This window comes from Dermochelys coriacea, chromosome 17 (assembly GCF_009764565.3).
Source record: "Dermochelys coriacea isolate rDerCor1 chromosome 17, rDerCor1.pri.v4, whole genome shotgun sequence".
Lineage (NCBI taxonomy): Eukaryota > Metazoa > Chordata > Testudines > Dermochelyidae > Dermochelys > Dermochelys coriacea.
The window spans coordinates 4,519,533-4,541,638 of record NC_050084.1 but is presented as its reverse complement, the minus strand read 5'-3'; the positions used below and the strand labels follow the sequence as shown (position 1 = coordinate 4,541,638).

At 47.9% G+C, this 22,106-nt stretch overlaps 2 protein-coding genes across 8 annotated transcripts in view; one reads left to right on the top strand and one right to left on the bottom strand.

Moving 5' to 3' along the window:
* The window catches only part of RPH3AL (rabphilin 3A like (without C2 domains)), a 125,627-nt gene that overhangs the window by 95,527 nt on the left and 7,994 nt on the right, over positions 1–22,106 (bottom strand). Inside the window, exon 1 of one of the 7 annotated variants that reach the window (XM_043499351.1) lies at positions 17,168–17,308. The exons of 4 other annotated variants lie outside the window; for them this stretch is intronic. The gene's annotated coding sequence lies outside the window, so the exon portion shown is untranslated. Of the gene's footprint in view, positions 1–1,739; positions 1,846–11,373; positions 11,470–17,167; positions 17,309–22,106 lie in introns of those variants that run through there. 2 more of the 7 variants (XM_043499353.1, XM_043499352.1) reach the window with 2 other exon arrangements.
* The window catches only part of C17H17orf97 (chromosome 17 C17orf97 homolog), a 32,287-nt gene continuing 16,454 nt past the window's right edge, over positions 6,274–22,106 (top strand). The window contains exon 1 of the mRNA XM_043499360.1: positions 6,274–6,605. The gene's annotated coding sequence lies outside the window, so the exon portion shown is untranslated. The remainder of the gene's footprint in view (positions 6,606–22,106) is intronic.

Genomic DNA, 22,106 nt, shown 5'->3' with positions numbered 1-22,106 from the left:
CAGCTGTTTGAGAGATCACAAGTACGTACCCACATCCAGTAGACCTTTTCTTCTTTGTATCAATTGCAGAATTCCTACTCTGTTGTCTAGGTAAGCAATGGGACAAAGCACAATTTATGCTTCACGCTGAAGAACCGCAATGCACCCCTGTGGATTACCTTAGTGCTCTGAGGTCTGACCCGCCTAAAAACTAGCAGCTTTGTAGCCAGGCCGCCTGTACAATCTGGGCAGGGCTCAAGGAGCATCAAACCACTTAAACTTTGCAATAATGCCACAGGCTTCTAAACAGACAGCAACTCGGGGGTCACATTCACTCCAGTTGAACTCACGTGCGTGCAAGTTAACACTTTATTGCCTGGATTAATACAGGACATGGTGCAAAGCACATGACCTTCAATACAATACAAAATGCGGTAGCACTTCAAGCAATTGCTAGCTGTATTACAGGTTGCTTCCCCTTTGGGGAATAATTGCATTAACGAGCAATCACATTGCCAACACACCAGTTACCTCAGCTACATAGGGATGAGACATGAAAAGCACACTGGGAGTTTTACCTCTGACTGAAATGGGGCCCAGATTTCACCTGCTGTGTGCTAATCTCCCCAACAATAAACATACCACAAATTGTGTGCGTCACTGTGAGATTTCCAGTTGCACCTGGCAACAAAAACATTACCAGGTTTCCACTTCAAAAATCCAACCCTTCAATAAAAACCCTCCATTTAAGATGTGGCTTGAAGTTTTGATTTTATAAAAACTAAGAAAACCCCACAGATGCTAGTAATTTTTACCATGACTTTTTCTTCTAATCCAGTTTGTTTTGAACAAAAATGCCCTATCGTGCCCTATTGCAGCCCTGCCAAGCTGACTGTCTACAAAGAAAAATAAAACAGACATTGATGGTTTTCATGGTCCTGAGATGCAAAAATTAAACCATCAGCATAAACAGTACCAAGCGTATTGGTTCTGCAAAACGATCTCGATGTTAATTATCTAAGATGATATTAACCACCCCCAACCAAGGGAAATCATCTTATTTACAATGTCTGATGTTTGATGCCATATTATCTGTCAACAGAACTTCTATTGCCCCCGTCCTGTATCAGTATGACCACGCCAGGGGCTCCTGCTGTTCAGTTACAATAAGACCGTACGCAGATCACAATGTGCCACCACCACAAGAGGAAGAGAAGGTCTCCACTTCATCACACTTCTGGAGACCTCTTTGCAGCTAAGCAACCTTGTGCCTCTTGAGCCGAAAGCACAGAGGGACTGAACAGCAGAAAAAGCTTTGGCGGACGCAAAGTCAGACCTGCTATACTGAGCTGCCTGTGGTCAGGTCTCTCCAGCAAAGCAGCTGTTGCATAAGCACTAATATTAAGTATATAGATTCACACCTATCAATGACAGGTTTCAGAGTAGCAGCCATGTTAGTCTGTATTTGCAAAAAGAAAAGGAGTACTTGTGGCACCTTAGAGACTAACAAATGTATTTGAGCATAAGCTTTCGTGAGCTACAGCTCACTTCATCTATCAATATTTACCTGCCCTGGTGGCGACATTTCCTAGCATTAAAACTGTACCTGCTGGGCAGAGATAGCCTGGCTTTTTAAATGTCTGAATGATGGGCAAATACTCATCTGCCATTTGTTAATACCAAACAAGTCACATCACCGACAAAAAATGCAGTAAACCCAAGAAAACACATGTTCCAGTCTCCATAAATAGCGCACTTACCCCGACACGCTGCTGTTCAGTTGGCTGAGCCTATGCTCACTTTCTGCTGTTGATACACACAGCTTGCTGTTTCCATGCAAGGCGCAGACGCACAACAAGTAGCATGGCCTTGGCCCTTTTCCACAGGAAAGCACAGAGCTTGAGCAAACAGATCGCTCCCCTGCACTGAGCTCACCAGTGCAGCACTGGCTGAGTATTTCATGCACTTCACAGCACTCCCACCTCGAGGCACAGGACTACCAGCCACGCGACAGAACAGTTATTTTGTTCCAAACTCTCCCTGAGCTTTGTGAACCTAAACAGTAAGGACTCAAGTCCACCAATGGATTCTCTCCCCCTTGCCCCCCGTCTCCTGGCCAGAGCTGAGCTGGGACTCGTTACCCAGCACTACAAGTGTAGAAACAACAAGGGATGAAAAGAATGGATTTTTGCTGGTGCCAGAGAAAGGAGGTGTTTAGGAAAAGCTCAGTAGTGGGGCAGCAGGGTGAAGGCTATACCAACACAGCATAACACTCGTCAGCTGCGTCTGATCCCACAGCATAGCCAGCAGTGGGAGAGGTACTGCAACAATTATTCAGCTGCGAGATTGGACCTCAGGAAGTCGAGCCAGGAAGGGAAGACAGAGAGAAATGCTGTGCAATTTTATTCATTACATTACACTAATCAAAAAGATGACCCAGTTAAAAAAAATAGGTGATATTTATTAGATGAAATCCTGGTATCTGAGAGATAGGACAAAGATGAGCACTCTAATCTTAAAGTTCAGATCACTGAGCACTTTCTCTGCATGGTCAGTTTACCCTGATTGTTTCATAACACTTGCATTTCTTTTACAGCTCTTAATGACCCTGGAGGGCCTGGTGAGCAGGGCCCTGTATACTTTTGATATTTGGCCTGCTCATGCAAAGGGGGCGGTCAGACCTTCTACACCAAGAATCCCTGGAGTGGGGAAGCAAACAGAAGCTGCAATTTTAAATCAGGGTTACAGAACCCCTGGCTTTGAAGAATGGAGATGTCTTCCAAGATTAGGACACATCTTTAAAGGATTACATACACCGAGAGGTATCGCATGCATGCTTTGTCTCTCTTAGAGGCACAGACTTTAAACAGCTTTCCAGACACACCACATGCATTCCCTATGTTTCTACACACCTGAAAGATAACACAGCCCAGACATCCAATTCCCACTGGTGTAAGTCTGATCAGTTCAAAGTGCTACAGAAACATGCAAATATTTTTAGGCTAATACTGAGGGCTCCAGACTGACCCTAATATGCGAGATACATGGATTTGGTTCCCATAGCCCCAATGTACTGCAAAACCACCCAAGCCAGGCAGAAGTCTAGAATAGTCAAGACTGATTTGCATCTACATTTTCCAGAAAACAACCCCAATGCCACTTCAGCACGTCATGGTTGGAATCAGTCTGAGAACCAGTTGTTTTGCGACAGTCCCATGGTGATATTATGAAGGGCATCACATGCCCTTGTCAGCAGATGTTTATTGGCTGATGCTATTTTGTATGCATGCTCTGGTCCAAAACAATTGAGCCTGGGACAAAATCATTGTCTTATTCTATTCAGATCAAGGGTATCGGACCCTGGGCTGATCAATCTGACCACAGCTGAAGGAGGGGCCCCGAACAAACAGGTGCCCATGTAGCCAAAAGGTGGTAACTAAAGCCAAGAAGCCCTCTCAGACAAGCCAGAGAAGTCCCCAGGAATTGCTTTGTTGTAGACCACTGGCTCCAAATCTAATCATTCCGGTCCAGATTCAGCAAATCCCACTGAAGTCACGTGCTTCCGTGCTTTGCTGAATGCTTTGCTCAATCAAGGCCTGCATGCCAGCTTTGGACCAGGGCTATGCTGGTGCAAATCTGGAGATGGCAGATTAACACCAGCATAACAGAGATCAGACTTAGTCCCTGAACTCCCAGCAACGACAGCTGGATGCTCTTCCATTTGCTTGCAGTATCCTGATATGCTACACTTACATGAAACACATGAAGAAAAAAAAAAATCAGAGCCAGCAGCACCATGAGTAGCGTGATGAGTGAGAGGAGGCTTCATTAATAAACCATTCATCACGCTAGACTCTAGAGGTTGGATTTGGCTCATTCAGGGAACTGACAGCCCGTTAGCTGGATCATAAATCAGATGCCGCATATACACTGGGTCAGTGATGCAACTTATCCCTGCCAAATGCTCCCTGCATGGTGAAAGGGAGCAGAAAGTAAGGAAATGCGCCAACTCCTCCTCTCCTGCTACATTCTTATAACTACCTGATGTGCTGCCCTAGAGATCATCCAAACGCAGGCCAGCCAACTGCAGCGACTGAGTCTTCCAAATCCGGCATGAGTTTTCCGCAGCTGCCTAGGGGTTTTAGACACAAGTGGGAATGGGGTGTCCAAATTCCCTAGATAGCTTTGAAAACCTCAGCCTGCCTCTTTATTCCCACATGTGAAACTGACGGTGCAATAACATTTAAGAATTTAAAGTGAACATTTAAAGTATTGTGGGATAAGAATTAGAAACTAAATCTGAGATTTATTATTCCACTTTGTGCTGGCCAATTGATTTCAGACCGGGATGCCTGAAGAAGTCAGTAATGTAATTACTCCTTAAGGGTTTGTCGTACATTCAGGGAAGTCTAAAAGCAACTTCACTCCCACCGTCAGGTCTTGTGCAGACCAAGTGAAGTAACAAGCATGCACATTGCAGCAAAGGGAGAAAACCACCTTAGCTGGCTCCTCCTAAAATCCAAACCAGTGTCACTTCCCTTTCTGCATTCACAGGAGTTCTGTGTAAACACACAGACCAGGGTAGCTTGCATCACTGTTGCATTAACCTACTGAACTTGACACTGCTGCAGAGACTAGAGCTGCTCCCTTGCTTCTAAAAGCTGGCCATGTCCTTTTGCAGCTCACATGACAATTGTTCTCAGCAGAAAAACATCCTGTTTTAGAGCCAACCCTTGGGCTGTGACAGGTTTAAAGGCACAGCGCTGGCGTCTGGTGGAGTTCACCCACATTTCCCCTATGCCGGCTGCTGGGTCAACAAGGGAGGTGCAGACTGAGGATACATGCAGCAACTGCCTGTTGGATCTCGCTTCCCAGGCCTTTTATACTCACACTCAGAATAAGAGATCTAAGGGGGCAAGTTTTGTTAGACACAGGGGACCAACTTCACCCCGGTGTAATTCCACTGATTTCACGGAACACGGATATGCAGTGACTAACTCTTGAGCCCATAAGAGCATAATGCCCTTCAGACCTGGGATTCAGTCCTTCCTGGTGGGACAGAGAAGCCTTCTTTGCTTGGAGTTGTATTTTCCATAGGGTGGAGAGGCCCATCAGTCCCTTATCTTTGGAGCTTTAGCTCCTTTGGTATTGATGATGATAGGTTGGAATAAAGCAGCATTCGATCAAGGCTTTCATCAGGACAGATCTGAGCATGTTCTCTAGACACGCCAGAGAAAATAAGGAATGTTCTCCCAGCATGACTGATCAAAACACATAGCATAACGCTCTTTTGCTTCTCATTACCCAGAATGCTTGTCTGGCTCCCCACAGTTCTCTGAACACTACCTGCAGAGAGAGAGAGGGTGGGGGGGAAGGGAGTAGGGACACGGCTCAAGGGACTTACCAAGACCCAGGACTGGTCTTTAGATGGATTATTCTATACACTAGTTGCAGTGGATTCATTATTTCTGCTGGCTTTTCACTGGTACTGAGGATCTACTCCTCCCAATGACTTCACCTGGAGTTGTGGGTGGCTCAACATCTCTCCCTCTGAGAAATCAGATCCACTAAGGACCCCACATGGTTTGACACAGCTATTTCCAGCAGCGAAGCAAGGGAGCATGGAGACAACTTAGTCTGGTATCTTGCACATCCTCAGGGTTGTACACTGCCATAGAGACGGGATTAGCTCTGGGAAGCCATGAGGTGTTAGGTCTGAGTAGTGTCCCAAGTATCTCAGCGCAAAAGGATGTACAACAGAGCCTGCTCATCAGGAATACGGTCAGGTAAGACCACACTGAGAACCAGGAGAGAACTCATGCATTGTGTAAATGGGCCCTGCTCCTTACATGGTGAAACTTCATTCTGCCTATAGTACAATTTCACTTCCTTAAATCTGGTTCCTCTCTGTGAATCTCTTGGGAATGCACTATGTATGTACGATCCAAGCCCTTTTCCACCTACAGAGCCACCAGCGAGATGCTGCTCCTCAGTGAGCAGACATGGCCAGCACAGCTGGCAACAGGATAAGATGCCTAGAGAGCATGAATCAGGCTGGACCCAGAGTGTGCGTGCGTGCGTAGGAGTGGGGAACAGCTCCAGATGAGTCACATGCATCAGTGAGCAACACAGCACAATGCTAACAATCTGTACATCAGATGAACTCCCTGCAGAACACCCATCAGATGGCAAAGAGCCAAAAATTCTTTTCAATGAGCCAAGCCTCTCAAGGACAGCCCAAAGCAGAGAGATACAGGAGGCCACGTGAAGACAACACCCTGCTAAGGCAGTCACTCATGCGAGAGACTGCACAGAGTGCTTCAATCAACCAAGTCTAGATTATAACAGACCTCTATATAACTCTGCACATGCCTCTCCAAAGATGAGTTACAGAAGCCTCCGTCGGAAACAGGGGAAGGGAGCAGACCTTCGTCAGGAAGGGATCCCCGGCAACACATAGACCCTTCCAATGACTGTCAAGGTGCAAACAAATCTCATGCACCATGGTGAGGTGCTGTGCAGGAGACATGCATCTCTGCAGGAGCAGGCAGAACCTGGGGAAAGCCTGCGTATGACGAGACAAACCACAGGGCCACGCTGAGCAGCTGGATGTGACATGGCAGAAGGTAGGATGTCACTCAGGCAGGGAGGAAAAGGTTTTTGGTTTTGTAGGTAAACATAAAACATGCTGCTTGTCGGGAAGCGGGGAGCAACTAGAGAAAGGTGGCTAAGGGGAGGCCATTAAATGTCTCCTGGGCCCTCTCAATGTAAGTCTATTAAGAGAAATTACCTATGAAGAACCTCAACAGGAAACTAGCAGGAATATCACCCATCTCCCACCCTGTGTCTGTCTTGTTAGTTTCAACTGTAAGCTCTGTGGGGCAACGGCTGTGTCTGTGAAGAGTGGCCGTCTTTAGGGCACAGACCAATCTCTGAGCAATGGGAAGAAACCTGCACAGAGGGCAGATTATCCCCCTGTGACAAAACTGGAATTGCTCTCTAGTGTCATATGGATACAGTATGTTGATTGGGTTGCTGGGATGTTTACTGCATGAACATATTGGCTTAGTATTAGGGGGCTGTAAGCAAGAAGGAAAGCAATAGCTCAGAATAAGCCATGCCTTGGTAAACACTTCAGGATTGTTAAGAGACCCTGCCGCAGCTATAAGCTCTGCAGATTCTAGCTCCTGGATCCAGACAATTTACCAAATTGGTTTGGCTGTGCATGGCAAAAGCCCAAAAACTGACATTCAAAGGGATCCCTCTCTCAAGAGGGAAAGGAGATGTTTGTGGGGACACGGCTGACCCCCAGGACCTGGTATGACATCTGGAAAAGCCAGGCCTGGCCAAGGCTCTCATCAGGGGATGGTAAACCTTTGGGTGAGAGAGATGGGCAGAGGTTTAAAACCCTTTTTCTATGTTCCACCCCTGCTGTTGAAATAATCCATCCTTTGGTTTAAGGAGGCTGCCTGGTCGCTGTATCTTCTGATCACAGACTGCCTAAGAGAGCAATGCCAGGTGTTGCATCCAGGCAGACCTGCTGGGTAAGCACAACTGATATACACCCAGGGCACTGTACCCAAGGCCTGGCGTAGGAGTGGCAAAATGGTGGCATTCTGCCCCAGAAGAGGTGAAGGCATGAGGCCTGACACCAGAGGAGTTGCATTCAGAGAGACCACAATGGATGGTGCAGTCAGCCCTAGAACCATGACACCCACACCTGCCATGGGGTTCATACGCTTTCCTCCAAGGCGTCTGGGACTGACCGCTGTGAAAGACAGGAGACTGAACCAAATTGGCTTTGGCTTGGATCCAACCTGGCAAGGACTATGGCCAGATCCATAAAGGTATTTAGGTGCCTAACTCCCAATGGTTTCAGTGTGGAAATAGACACCTAAATACCTTTAAGGACATGGGCCTATGCTACTAGAGAAAAAGCAGAATCACAAGGCTCAGGAAACAAAGGTGGAGAATGTTGTATTTAAGGGGTTTGGCTTGGAATCTTTCTTTGAGCTAATGATCCTCGCTAACACTGCAGCATCTGTTAGAAGCAGGTCCTATCGCTAGTGGATAGGGCTAATGGGCACAAAGGACTCAGTGCGCAAACACGCTCCACTCCAATCAGCTTGGCCAGTGAACCTCTGGGCGTTAAGCATCAGCACACATTGGCCTGTTGCTTCCCCTCTACTCCAAGCAATTCGCCTGCAAAACGCAAAGAGGCTGGCCCAGAATACAAAGGGCAGACGGAAGCTCTACGACCAGGATTTCAGGCCACTGCTGCAGATAGATATTGTGTCGGGATGTGGGGGGAGAGAACAGTTCTCTCTGCTCCTGGCAGTGCTGGTAGAGAACGAAGCCATCTCCCAGTTTACAACTAATAGCGATCACGTTAAGTGTCACAGGCCTCTAGCCTTCAAGAGGAATCAGCTTAGTACTTCGCTGCTCTGCCACGGCCTGTTTATTCTACAGAGAGAGATTTTTGCCCTCTTTATTCCTAAACGCAGGCAATTAGTCCAGGCTGTTCTAAAGCATTGCATATGTCCCCCATTCAGCATAACGCCGTGGCTTTGGAATCACTTACGTGGGTTAGGCACTTGGAGACAGCTCCTGAAATGTGTTCTAATGAACCAATGTGTTACTTACCAATGAGAGCTGGGAATGCAGAGGGGATGTGTCACCACCTTCATACCTCATGGTGCGGGATGCAGCCATAGGCAATGTACAATGATATAGCCTTGGACACCGGGCCCTTCACAGAAGGGTGAAGGCTGTGTCTTCACTGCAAAGAAAGGTGTGTTTTTACAAGGTGGTAGCTGCCTCAATGTAAACCCAACTGGAGACAAGACACTGTAGTTTTCAATCTCTGGTCCAGGTCAGTCCCATACCCCTCCACACCTGGGGTTGACCTCAATTAAGTACATGAAGATCCAGCCTACCTGGGCCTTCTTTCCACTAGGACTTCACATTGAGATAGCTACCTTAATGTAGAAACAGACCTTTCTTTGCAGTGAAGACATGGCCTGAGCCGGCCTTCAGGGGGAACTAATTCACATGTAGTTTGGCCTACACAGCATGAATTCTAGCAGGCCAATTCATATAGAAATGTCCTATATGACCATTCAAGCAAGCTGCAGGAGATCTCTGACGGGCTTTGATTTGCTAATCAGCTTAGCTAACCAGTCTCATACCTATATCAAATTTGTTAATTAGTTAGGCAATTCATAATTTATTTTCTTTAAAAGACACGAGGGGCCAGCCTGAGCCAAGTTCTTTGTCTGCAGCATCTGCCCTGCTAATGCAATTAACAGGCCTCCTGCTCACAAGCTACCTATGCGGGATGCCCTGCTTCTCCCAGGACCACCAGCTCGGCTCAGATGCAGTTCTACCCTGGTTTTCCTTTAGCCGCTACTCACTCAAAGATGGTGTGTAATTAGTCTCTGAGGCCACACACCAGCACCCATTATCCCAAGGAAACCTTAGCAACAAGAACAAACATTCACTAAGTTACTATAACAGAAAGTAAATGACTAGTAAAGAAAGAAAAGGTTAAATCACATCCTCGCCTCCTGTTCTCTCCCAGCACTGACAGCGTGTATTGCAGACCTGGGTCTCTCCCCTCCTGGCATCGCAGCAGTATTTCCAAATTCAGGGCCTTTGCAACAATAGATTAATTCCAAATTCTTAAAACTGCAAGTGCACAGTGCACTCCACCAAAGCTGATCTTTAAGGACGTGCTTAAATCCCAGGCCCCAAGGTGTGTAAGTACCTGACTGAGCCAAGGTCTAATACAACAACTCATACCCCAGGATCTCACTTGAGACACACACACGATCTCAGCCCACCCCCCAGGGAAATAGGCAAGTGTCCAAATTTTACAAATAAACCAGCCTGGGGTTAAGCAGCTTGCAAGCAGTCGCACGACAAGCTGACAGGCGTTCGGAACAGCCCAACAACAGCAGGAAGTGCCCTCTTAGCTCGCAGGAGAGCCAGGGACATTCAAGCCAATCAAGCAGTCAGATTAGATGAAGTTCCATAATGTCAGAATGCACCATTGTGAGGGGCAGTGGGGCAGGCAGGATTGGCTTAGATGCGCCTGTCTCTCTTCTGTTTGGCCATGCAGCTGGCCTCCATGACGGTAAGTACCTATCAACATTAGTCCTCAGTGCTAGCGCAAGCAGTTAGGACTGGACTGACCATCTCTCTAACATTACACAGGTGTTTTTGGGTTAGGACACACTCACGCTCCATTTTTCAGCCAGCAGAGAATGAGAGCTGTGCAGCCAGACACCGGAGCAATGAACCTCCATGGAAGCCTCACCAAGTTTGAGTCAATCCCATTAGAAAACCACTGTCAAATTAAACACCTCAAAGTCCCTCCCACAATGACAACTTGATTTAAGCAGCCCCAATTAAGCTTTTTCTTTCATTTACTTGCAAACCTTCCTATTATAAGCTGAGCCCATGTGCCCCCTCCCTGCACTCTCAGGGTGTGTGTACATGGTTATGAACCTTCATCAGACAACAAAGTCACCCCACTCCTTGCATTCATACAGACTGACATGACCAGGATCTCTCTGAACATCAGCTGTAGCTATTCCAGCAGTGGGCTGATTTTTCATTATCGCTCCTCTGAGCCTTATAACGACTCTTCCATGCCTTGCCTGCTCCAAGACAATCATCGTATTAAAAGGGCAGGCCCCACAGCCCGTCCCATATGCCAAACCCCACCTCCCACTACCTTACTTGGCAGGCAAAAGTTGGTTTACAGAACACAGCTAGCAGCTGTCTCCAAAGTGATCAAACCAGATAACCATTGTGCCCTCACATCTCCAGAGCAATCCCTCCTGCATGTCAGCAGGGCACAGAACGTGCCACAGCTCAGCTGCTGCATGTAACTGTGCGATACTACTGCATCCTAGCACTGGCTGTCATTTAGGTTACACTTAGAACCAAATATGAGCACGCAGCTACCCTAACTTCTCACGTGTCATGCTGATTCTGAGAAGTTTCAAATGTAGCTAGGAGACTGCGGTACTGGTGCCCTTTGGAAGTTACATGCTTGGAGTAACCCACACTGCCAAGATCTGTAAAACCTAATAACAAGAAGGCTTTACAGACCTCTACATCCAGGCATGATTTACTCCATAAACCAAGCACTCATCTAATTAACTCTATAGGCCTGACTCAGAACCGCAGCACTTCCACAGGAAACAAGATCCCGGTCTTAATGGCAAAACAAGCTGAGGCAGCACGGGCCAGACAAATGTACACCAGACTGGGGGCCTGTGTTTATTTCTGCTTCTGCCACTGGACTGCTGGGCAACCTTGGTTAAGTTACTGCCTTGCTCTGTGCCTCTGTTTCCCCATCTGTAAAACAGAGATAATGATACTCACCTTCCTCTGCACATTGCTTTGAGATCTATGGATGGTAAGCACTAAATATGAAGATAGTATATGATTGTTCTGGCTCCTCCATCCCTTGTATGGAAGCTGTGGAACATGAACAAGAATTATTTTATTTTATTTTAAATGCAGTTTTACAAATACTTCCACAAAGAAGGGGAGGTGGGAATCCAGAGTCAAAATGTACAACTAGGGCTGGCTCAAAAACTTGCCAGCCACCGTTGTCTGAACACTAAGAGCCAGGTTTGTACAACTAGCCCCAACTGTACTCTAAACACAGTAGAGAACCCGACACAGCATGATAAAAGCAGGCCTCTTTGCCATCACTCATCTCTGAGCTAGCAGCTTTGCAAAGAACTCCCAACCCCAGGCTGTGAAAACAAACCCACAGTGCCAGGAAACCATACTATGTCTCAGTTCCCTTGGATCTGCTGCATTGGTAGAGGCGGTGCATTTATATAGGCAATACCCAAGTGGGTGGACAAGCATAACAGGCTGAAGATAAGTGGCATAGGATGTGCACAGAAGAAATTCTGACAATCATCATCTGCTAGCTTACATGACACTTCATTCCTGGTCAGACATATTTTGCCACTAGGATATTCAAAAGGGTTTTAAATCAAAGGATCTGTGTTGTGCAGGGCACCACCTAAGAAATACACAGAGCCCATGGGTTTGGGGTCACAAGAGCTGAGCTTGACCTTTAGCTCTGAGTTGAGATGGGTCCAGACTGCAGAGATCAGATGCAAACTTTCCTAAACTTTGGACAAGTTTGGATCTGGGAGAGGAGAGGGGCGCATGTGGGTTGGTTTGCCCCACTGCAGTTACTGGTCAGCTACGACGTTTAGATCTACAGCAAATACATGCAAAGTTCAGAGAACTTTGAATCCAGGGGCTGAGTTGGGTCCAGCTCTAGTTCCAAGCTCAAAATGAACCCAAGAACATCAAACAAAACTGAGCTAAATGCACTGGGATTTGCCAGACCCAGGTAGTTGGATGGAAAAAGGTTGGTACCACTCCACACTGAAGACTGGATTTGATGACCCAGCATCCTCTGTCCCAGCTGGAGGATAAAGGGCTGCAATGCAGTACCCGGAACACACCACATATCATGAGCAGGTTCAATTCTAGCATGTCCCTTTATCAGAGCTGCCACACGGAGCCACCTGGATCACCCATTGCTAGGTGGGATTCTATTTTCATTATCAAATGATTTGCTACTGGGCTTCCACACACAGAGAAGTACCAAGAATTCCAAGGTATCTAGTCCACTATTGATACCCAGATTATCTGAACATTAATCTAATGGAGACCTGGGTTGTTCTTTAGTAATCTAACTGCTCAGAACCAAATGCCTAAAATGGATTCAATCTGGTGATGTGAGGAGCCACCTAACAGACACACAAATCATGCAACTCTCTGGCTACATAGCATTAGTGTTCGTATTTCCACAAGATCCCTGCAGAGTCTGTTAACCTGGAGCTAACTCACACTTCAAAATAAAGAGTTTCACATGTCCAACCGGAAGCAGAAATGCCCCTGATGTCAAATGGAGCCCAGGGTCACTCTTTTTGAGAGTGTCGGGGTTTCACTCTCTACAGCATGCCAACAGGGTCAAAGCCATTGATTGATGTCCTCATACTGAGCATGACTTTCTGAGGAGAGGGGGAAAAATCACACACAAGGATTTCATCAGAGCCAAGGAACAATGAGCTCCACTGGGAAAGTGGTAGACACATCCTTACAGCTTTTCTGTTAGTACCAACAAGGTCATGCTGTAAAGAACATTCCATTAGCCAAACAGAAGGGTCCTTACAGGACATCCCTGGGGTTCAAGGAGGAGGAGAGTTGCTGTGATGTTCCACCCTACCCAGGACTTGTCCCTACTAAGCTCACCTCTCAGACCTTGGCCCTGCTTCACCATGGCCAGGTGTATTCATGCTAAGTAAATCATTCACAAATGCATCACGCTCTGCTCTTCCCAGTCAGATGTCCAGTGAACAGGTTTCTCTGGGGAAGGCTCAGGAGATGCCAATTAGCCTATAAACTTCCAGTTAGACACCTGTCCCTCTTTGATATGTTAATGAATCCAAGGAGCCCTTGGGTTGTCGGAGGTCAGCAGAACCCACTGACCAGGCTGCAGACTAGCTTCGAGTTTCTGAGAAAGAGTTGGACCAGTGCGGGAGTGTGCACAATAGGCTGGCCTTGTCCAGAAATCTGCTGGCTGGGAGCGCTCGCGGGGTCTTTATTTCACCTGGAGCCTTGTCTAAACCAGGAACAGCATGTCCATTACTGACAGCAGGCCCGCACGAACCAGCACCAAGTAGTTTAACTGCAAGCCCAGCCAAGGATGAACCATCTCCAGCACCTTTCAGAACCCTAGGGTTTGTAATTAGACCTCACAACGCCACTTGGCTGTTAGGTCTTTGATGAGACATGGGCAATTTGGGGAATGAATTACTGATTTGGATTATTTCTACTCTACATGAGAACCTTGGGGCTCTCTTGGTGATCTTTCAAAAATGCACTAAACCAACAGATCCATCAGTTACCCCGAGACCCCAGCAACAACATTTAATTCTCACACACATGGCTACACATCATCCATCACCCACCTCTTTATGGGGGCAAGAGCTTTGCAGCATGCACTGATGGAGAAACCTGGGCTATCCTGGACTAAAGTCTGTGGTTGAGTGCATTGCAAGCTATTGCTCCACACATTTAAAAGCTGCCCATCACTACGGTTTCTGGGCACCCTTAGCAAGGCTCCACTGGCTCTAAGGGTATCTCTACACTACACTGTAAACCTGGGTCTGTGGGACCCAGGCTTGTGGACTCAGGGTATGTCCAGGCTGCAACAGAAGTCCCACAGCACAGTTGTGGCTGGCCTCCTAGGTTAGCTGACTCAGTCTTGCGGGGCTCAGGCTATGGGACTATAAAATTGGAGAGTAGATGTTTGGGATCAGGCTGAAGCCCAGCCTGAGACCCACCCCTCTCGCGGGGAGATTTTTATTGCAGTGCAGATGTACCCCCAGTGTTTCCAACCCCATGTTTGAGCATCCACGCTGCATCATAAACCTGGGTTTACAATTGCTAGACCTGGGTCTCACAGTCATACTGTCCTATGCAGACCTTCTGACTTGGGTCTGTGGCTTGAGTTGCATCCACACTGCAAAATGACAGGGCTTGGACCTGAGTAACCGCAAGACTCAGGCTCTGACCCAGGCCCCCACAGGGTCCTAGAACCTGGATGCTTCCTGACCCGACTCAGACCAATTTGTGTGTGGACAGAAGTGGGCCTTAGACCCGAGTCAGAGTTCGGGCTTAGTGTGCAGTGCAGACGTGCCCTAAATGGCTCCTCCACAATATACACCCATCCATACAGTGTCAAAACGGCTCAGAATGACTGGGCACAAGAGCCCTGGGGAACATGCCACGTTCACCAACATTCAGATTACTGGTGCCATTTTTGACCCCTTACTTATTATTTTTCATGCGGTTGTTCCAAATCCTCTCATTTGTGTTCAGTTAATTTCATTAAGCTAAGATCCAGCAGCCAGAAAACAAGCTCAACCTGATGCAATTCACCTTACAGCCTTACTGGAACATTTTCAGTAATGTTTTAATTAGTCACAGGTCTTGGTCACTTGAGCATCATGCTGTATACTGCAGCCCTCCTTAAGTAACCTGCGGGGAACACATCAGACTCCAAAACCAAGAAAGAGTCCTCTGAATTTTAGAAAGTCAGTATGCTCTGCCCCCATGCAAAGGGTGTCAGTTGAATGGGACTAGGAATGGAAACACGTATCTCTCAAAGACACAAAAGGGTTCCATGAAATACTGCTGGGGGCAGAGCATGAATTCATACGGAAAGGGGTTGAAGCTTTATATAGCAAATATACAAACCCATTAATGGGGATCAACCATCAGACCTGGCCTAGTTTAAATTAATTCTGAATAAGCTATGGAGGAAAATAGCTGTAGGACTGAAGAAATGATCACAGCCAAGTTGATCACAGGCTGATTTACTTTTTGGATCCTGTTTCTTCCTTTTAGAACTGAGGACTATTTGTTTCTTTAACACAAGGATCTGGAAATCTCACTACAGGCCAGTTCCACACTTGGTGACCACTACGCCCAAGCTGCCAAGTTCACATACACACGGTAAAAGAGCTTTGCTAAGTAACCATTCTGCTTGGCTTTGGTGTGACTAACAGTTTACAAGCCTAGAGCATGTGATGTGAATAGTAAAAGTCTAGTTAATAAACATTTAAACTCCAGGAGTCCAAGGCAGAAGTCAAAAATGTGCATGCAACTGCAGTTGCTATGACCGCGCATGCAGATGAGGTGTTTGCACACACTAAAACAAATAATTAAATTGTTCTTTGGGCCTGCAAATATCCAACTCGTGTTCAACCATGATAGCTGTCAGTGCAAATTAACTACACACGTTTTACATGGGATCTTAGCCTCCCAGGCCAGATCCACAACTAGTATAAATCATCATTGCTCCATTATGAACAACCTACGAAAGCTGAGGGACCTGCTTGGCTGAGTTTTGGAAGTCAGGACCTTGCAGTGTAACGTACATGCAGCGGGCTCCGGTTCGGCTCTAGGATTTCCCTGCTAGGCTCTCACTGAAATGCTACATTATGAGCAGCCCTGAGGATGGAGGAAAGTGGACAGCCTAAGATAACTAGTTAGTTTTACACATTCAAAGTCTGTAGCTGATATTGAAATTCCCAGCTGTGGCTAGAGCTTTTCATTCGACAATAGGTAACATGATCTTTCAAGCTCCGGCCGCCTGTTTTGGTGAACTACAGAGCCAAGAAACTCTATTCTTCATGTCAAGAGAAGCTGGCAGAAGAAGCCTGGATGATGCAGCTGATCAAGGACCCAATCCTGTAAGTCATGCTCCTGGGAGAAGATCTTACTCACGCAGGCAACTTCGTGGCTGTGGGTTGCAGGCTCCGGGCCTGAGCCATATGAACACACACAAAACAACATATACAAGATCCATCAGAAGTTCCATTTTTCCTTCTTTCAGGGGTCGATCCTACAAGATGATAAGCGCTCCGTCTCCAGTTCAGCAAAAAGACTTGAGCACAAGACCCATTGCGGTTAATGACGCGTTTAAAGTTAAGAACATGCTCAAGGGTTCTGCTGGATCAGGGCCAGAGTGCTCAGCTCCCTGCAGCACCAAGCTCTCCTGCACTGCTTTGGATTTTATTGTTGGTGACAGATCTTTACTTCTTTACATTTTGAACAAATATGGGACAAAGAATAATAAATCACTCGGGAGAATCCGTGGAGCAACATGGAAGTTGTGAGCAGCTCCAGACTTCTCTCTCTGCTACTGCATTTCCTACCACACGCTTCGCAGATCATCTCTGCTTGTTTTGCTCCATTACAAACTCTCACGCTCACATGGGAGGCATGGCCAAGGGACCAAAACCCACCAGGAAAAGAGCTACTCCAGTGTGCAGCTCTATCCCACAGTCAGCAGGGCTTTGAAGGCGTCTGTGCTATTTCACTGTGCACAGCAGTATGCTTTCCATTAACACTAGCACTAGTAATAGGGCTACACTGTGTGGTTTTCTGTGCAGAAGGAACACGCTCAGGTATTCAGGGGAGCCAACAGGAAACAACAAGCCTTTCGGGAAAGCCCACGGGGAAACGACAAAGAGCAAAGCAGGGTGTTTGGATTTCTAACTAAGATCTTCTTTCTGCACACACAAGTAAAGAACGGCCAACTCAGAATGAGAAGACCCACGGTGACACTCACCATGCCCACCGAGATGGTCACAAGGCTCCTTAGCTACCAGCTCCCACGGGCAGGGAAAGCGTCCTCATCTGTTGGACGAGGCGGCTGTTGTGTACTCCCGGGCAACATGAGGTGCATTCTAGACAACTTGTATTACTCAGCCTTAAATAAATATGTGGCAGCAGTTAGTGAACTGTACAGCTGGAGCTAAACAAAGGCCTGGACTTGCAGCTACGGTGGAGCTGGACTACAGATACTAATCAGGAGTCATTAAGGTCTTGTCTACATACAGCAGTTGTACCGCCTTAACTATACCAGTACAGTGAAACCAGTACAAACCCCTCCTCCCAACCCCAAGCACAGGCGCAAGTGCACTGCTATCAAGGTGCTGATCTCAAAGCTAGTAAAGGAATCGCTTTACCCCGCTAAAGCACCTTTACACTGGTATAACTGCATCTGCACTGGTATAACGGTATCTGTTAAAAGAAACCACCCCACTCCTCAATGAAATGGTTATACTGGTACAAGAACTGCATGTCGAGCAGAAAGCGGAGGGGCATTTCTCTCCAGTGCTCAGCACGGGGAGACCCTCCCTCCCTTGGAGGGAACCCCCTCTCCTCTGGTGATTTCATTCATCAGAAGGCAGGCAGTCACACTTGACAATTCTCTAAGAGGCACTGATGGGACCAAAATTACTCTCCCCTTCGCCCCCATGGTCTAATGGCCCACTATACCCAGTACTGACTGACCAGATCCTATGTATTCTGTTGGTCTCGTAAGCCCTTTATTAGCAGTCCCTGCATCCCATTCCTTTATAGGTGGGTCATTTTGCAACTCTGTGTCATCCTGCCAATCACCCAAGGCCAGCCAGCAACCGCACAGGATAAAAGTCCAAGCACACAGCTGAAGATTTAATATGCTGCAGCCCAGGTTTCCAGGTGACCAGAGAAAACACACACAGCACAGACATTTTTGATTGGTCATTTTAAAGATTTTTCCATAACATCAGATACTGAAATTAACAAATCAACCACGAACAGACGGCAGTGGTCAAACAAACACACAAGGCAAGAGACCGCTCCGATACAGAGAGCGAGTGAGCTGGCTTGGTTTACGTACACTCTTCTTTAATGGGGAGAAGGTTACAGAGAGAAAGAAAGACACACACCCCTTTGTCTGTCTGGTCTATTTCAACGCTAAGCTCTTTAGGGCAGGGACTGTCTCTTATTACCTGTGTACACAGCACCTAGCACAGTGGGACCCTGATCCCAGTTGGGATCCTGTGGCATCACTGTAATACAACAACAGAATGAAACGAGAGCAAAAACCACCCTTTAATAACATTAAGTTACTACAACAGCCAATCATATTTGAACTGTGCCCTCTACATACTTGCGGATAAAACTTGACAGAGAGCACTCTGTCCTTCTGACAACACATCAAGAAGACCCATGCTAAAATCCAGTCTCCAAGACTGCTGGCCACTCATGGGGCACCAGCACGCAACCCTATGGACATCTACCAATGCCCTAATTACTGCACCTGCCAAATGCCTTGCGACAGCATAGGGCTCCAGTCATGAATGTGGCAAGTTGGACTCAGTGACGGACTCTGCCCTTCGTATCATCACTGGTGCGACCCGAACAATGCCAGTCTCCAACCTTTCAGTCCCAGCCGGCATTGCTCCCCAGGCGATTAGGTGTGAAGCCAGGGCCCTGGCTGCATTACTGCATGCAGGCAATCATCAGGACAGCTTACTTCATGATTTCATCTTAAGGCCACATAAGAAATGAGGGCTACAGTCAAGATGCCCCTTTTCTGAAATAGCTAAGACCCTCAGACAGTACATCAGAGATGACCGTTCTATGTAACAGCGACAACAGATGGCACAGGACTATACTTTGGATCCATAGTATATTTCTTGGCAGGCAGACAATGCAGATCTGCATCCCCTAGTCTCTCCAGATCAGCTCTCATGTGCCTCTCAGAACTATGAGCTGAAAGATCCTTCTTCATTGCAAAAGGATACATTGTAGTCACGGGCAGCTGAGCTTAAATCTTTATCACTGGGGTTTCTTGAGCTTGCCATCCTGGCCCTGTAGAGCTCAAGAACAAACAGCATGGCATCTTGTTCTTATTGAACTGAAACCAGTTTGCTCAGCTGCCTGAGAAAACAAGGAGGCTCTACAAACCCTGGTCTAATCCTCCAAGGCTAGGAGAAGATTGTAAAGGCTCGTGCCAGGCAGCACCTGCATGGCCAGCAGGGCTAGGCTCAGAGGCAATGCCGAGAATAAGTGATCCCCCAGGTGGGTTTATGTACCTGCCCTCCAGTTACCCATGTGGGGCATGGCAATTCTCTTTGCTTAGCCAGCAGGAGTCTCCTCAAGGAAATGCTGACAAGCCCAATCACTGTATGAAGTGGTGGTGTAGCCATGTGGGTCCCAGGACACTAGAGAGAAGGTATATGAGGCAATAGCTTTCATTGGACCACTTGATACTGGTGAGAGAGAAAAGCCTAATTGCTATCAGCAGGGCACTGACCACCAGGCCCCACATGGGTAACTTGCACACACACACCCCTCAATATCTCTGTAACAAAGGGGCGGATGCTTCATGTAACAGTTTTCAAACATCCCCCAACCCTGCAGCTTTTTGCACCCAGCTCCTGAGATTAACACCACTCAATGGCAGTAACTGGGACACAGCACAGATTTCATTTAAAACCCTGCTTCATAGCACCATTAAAGCTCAGACAGGCTTTACTGCCCTGTTCAGCAGCTTGCCTGGGAGCTGGGTATGCTTGTGATGGAGACAGTAGTGCCGGCCACTAGGCTATTCACTAGTAGGGACACATCTTTCGCTGTCTGGAAAGTGCATCCCACACAGCACCGAAAACAACGCTGCCGGCAAGGGGCTCACACATCCAAAGCGCCTTAGCTCTGCTTTCTGAGACAAACTAATCGCATGGGAACGACTACAATGACCACAGGGTAAGGACGTCAGGCCAGGGCTATCTCGCCTCGTGGCGAGAGTCAGATATTGGGTGCTAGGCTCAGCGCTGGGAAGAAACATTATCTAGAACAGCGGTTCTCAACTGGGGGGGGTCTGCGAGCCCTTTCAGAGGGTCTGTGGGACACCGTGGCTGAAACCCAGGGCCTGAGCCCCAGCACCCACCACCGCAGGGCTGAAATCCTAAGCCCCAGCGTCCCTCACCGCATAGCTGAAACCTCGAGCCCCAGCGTGGGGCTGAAATCCTGAGCCACTATGTCCCTTGCTGCGGGCTGAAACCCTGAGCCCTGGTCTCCCCCACCCCCCACCCCACTGCAGTGCCACAGCGGGGCAATCCCACGGGCAGCTCCACCCTACCCCCTCGAGGCCCCACCTCCTGACCAAGTCCGAGGCGGGAAGCTGGAGTCCGACAGTGCAGGCAGCTGCTGCTCTGGCTGGTGTCATGGAGCAGACAGCCATGGCATTCCCCCATCTGCTGCTGGTGGCCCGTGTTGTCGCTGCTCCTCAGCTCACGCAGCTGGTAACAGCCGCCCAGGCAGGTGGACCCTGCTCTGCGGTTGGCAGAACCCTTGGGGAGCAGTGAACACAGGGGAGACCTCCTGGCACACAGGCCTTAGCTACCCTCTCCCTGCATCCTGAGCTATCCCCTGCCCGCATACAGCCCCTAGCTACCCTATCCCTGCACCCTGAGCTACCCCCTCCCTGCACCCTGAGCTACCCCCCGCCTGCACACAGCCCCAGCTCCCCCTCCCTGCACTACCCCCTGCCCACACACAGACCTTAGCTCCCCCCTCCCTGCACTCTGAGCTACCCCCTGCTCACACACAGCCTAGCTGCACCCTGCCCCCACACAGCCCCTAGCTAAACCCTCCCTACATCCTGAGCAATTTTCAAACTTTTTGAGCTGAATCCCCACCACACACAACCCAGACAGACTGGGTGGTCTGCTGAGATGATTCGGGGGTGGAGGTGGCGCTGCCTTCCTGAACACTGCTGTGAAGAGCTGGTCCAAAACACGCTGGCCCCTGCCCCCCCAAAACAGAAGTCAAACTATGTCTATGCCCGAGGGCCCATCACCCGGCCTGAGCCCTGAGTCCCCGCCCACCGTTGGACCCTGGAGTTTTTACAGCATGTTGAGGTGGGCCTCAGAAAGAAAAAGGCTGAGAACCCCTGATCTAGAAGTTAGATAAAGCATGAGGAGTCAGGAAGACCCGTAAGTTCTAATTCTAGCTCTGGGAGATCTAGATTTTAAAGCAGGGGACTGCTACTCAGGACTCCTGGGCTCTAGTTCCAACTCAGCTGCTGCTGTCCTGCGAGACTCTGCACCAGTCATTTTTGTATCTCTGTCAAATAGCCACTGGTAGGCTGTGAGAACTCAGTTACATTTGTAAAATACTTGGAAATCTTTGGATAACAAGAAAAAATTATTATTTCAACCAGCAAATTAGCCACTGAATAACAGAGGGCCCCATTCTAAAAAACAGAATTCTTCCCATGCAGGAGCAGTTGGAGTTTTCAAAGTGCAGTTACTACACAGATGAAAGCACAGGGGAGATTTGCCTCCTGTCCTGGATTGCTGGCAACAAGTAAAAGAATATTTGGATCCCACTGATGCTATAAAAGGCCTGGTCTACAGCTTTTCCACATCAATAGGAGCCCTTGTTTGTGTGAAGGGCTGTAAACCAGGTAAAGTTTCATGCCCAAAGTACATGTACATGACAGGCCAATATTAACTCAGATGGTCTGTTTCACAGGTCTGCAAAAGCTGAGAATGGTTCCTTTTATATTATCTATTGCTGTTGCTTTGTCTCCACTGCCTAGCAGGTCATTGCAATACACACACTTCACTTTACAATTCAAAAGCGCCAAACAAACATGAATTAGTGCTCAGAAGGGTACAGTGACTTGCCCAAGGTCACACAGGGAGTCAGTGGCACCAGAGAACTCAGAA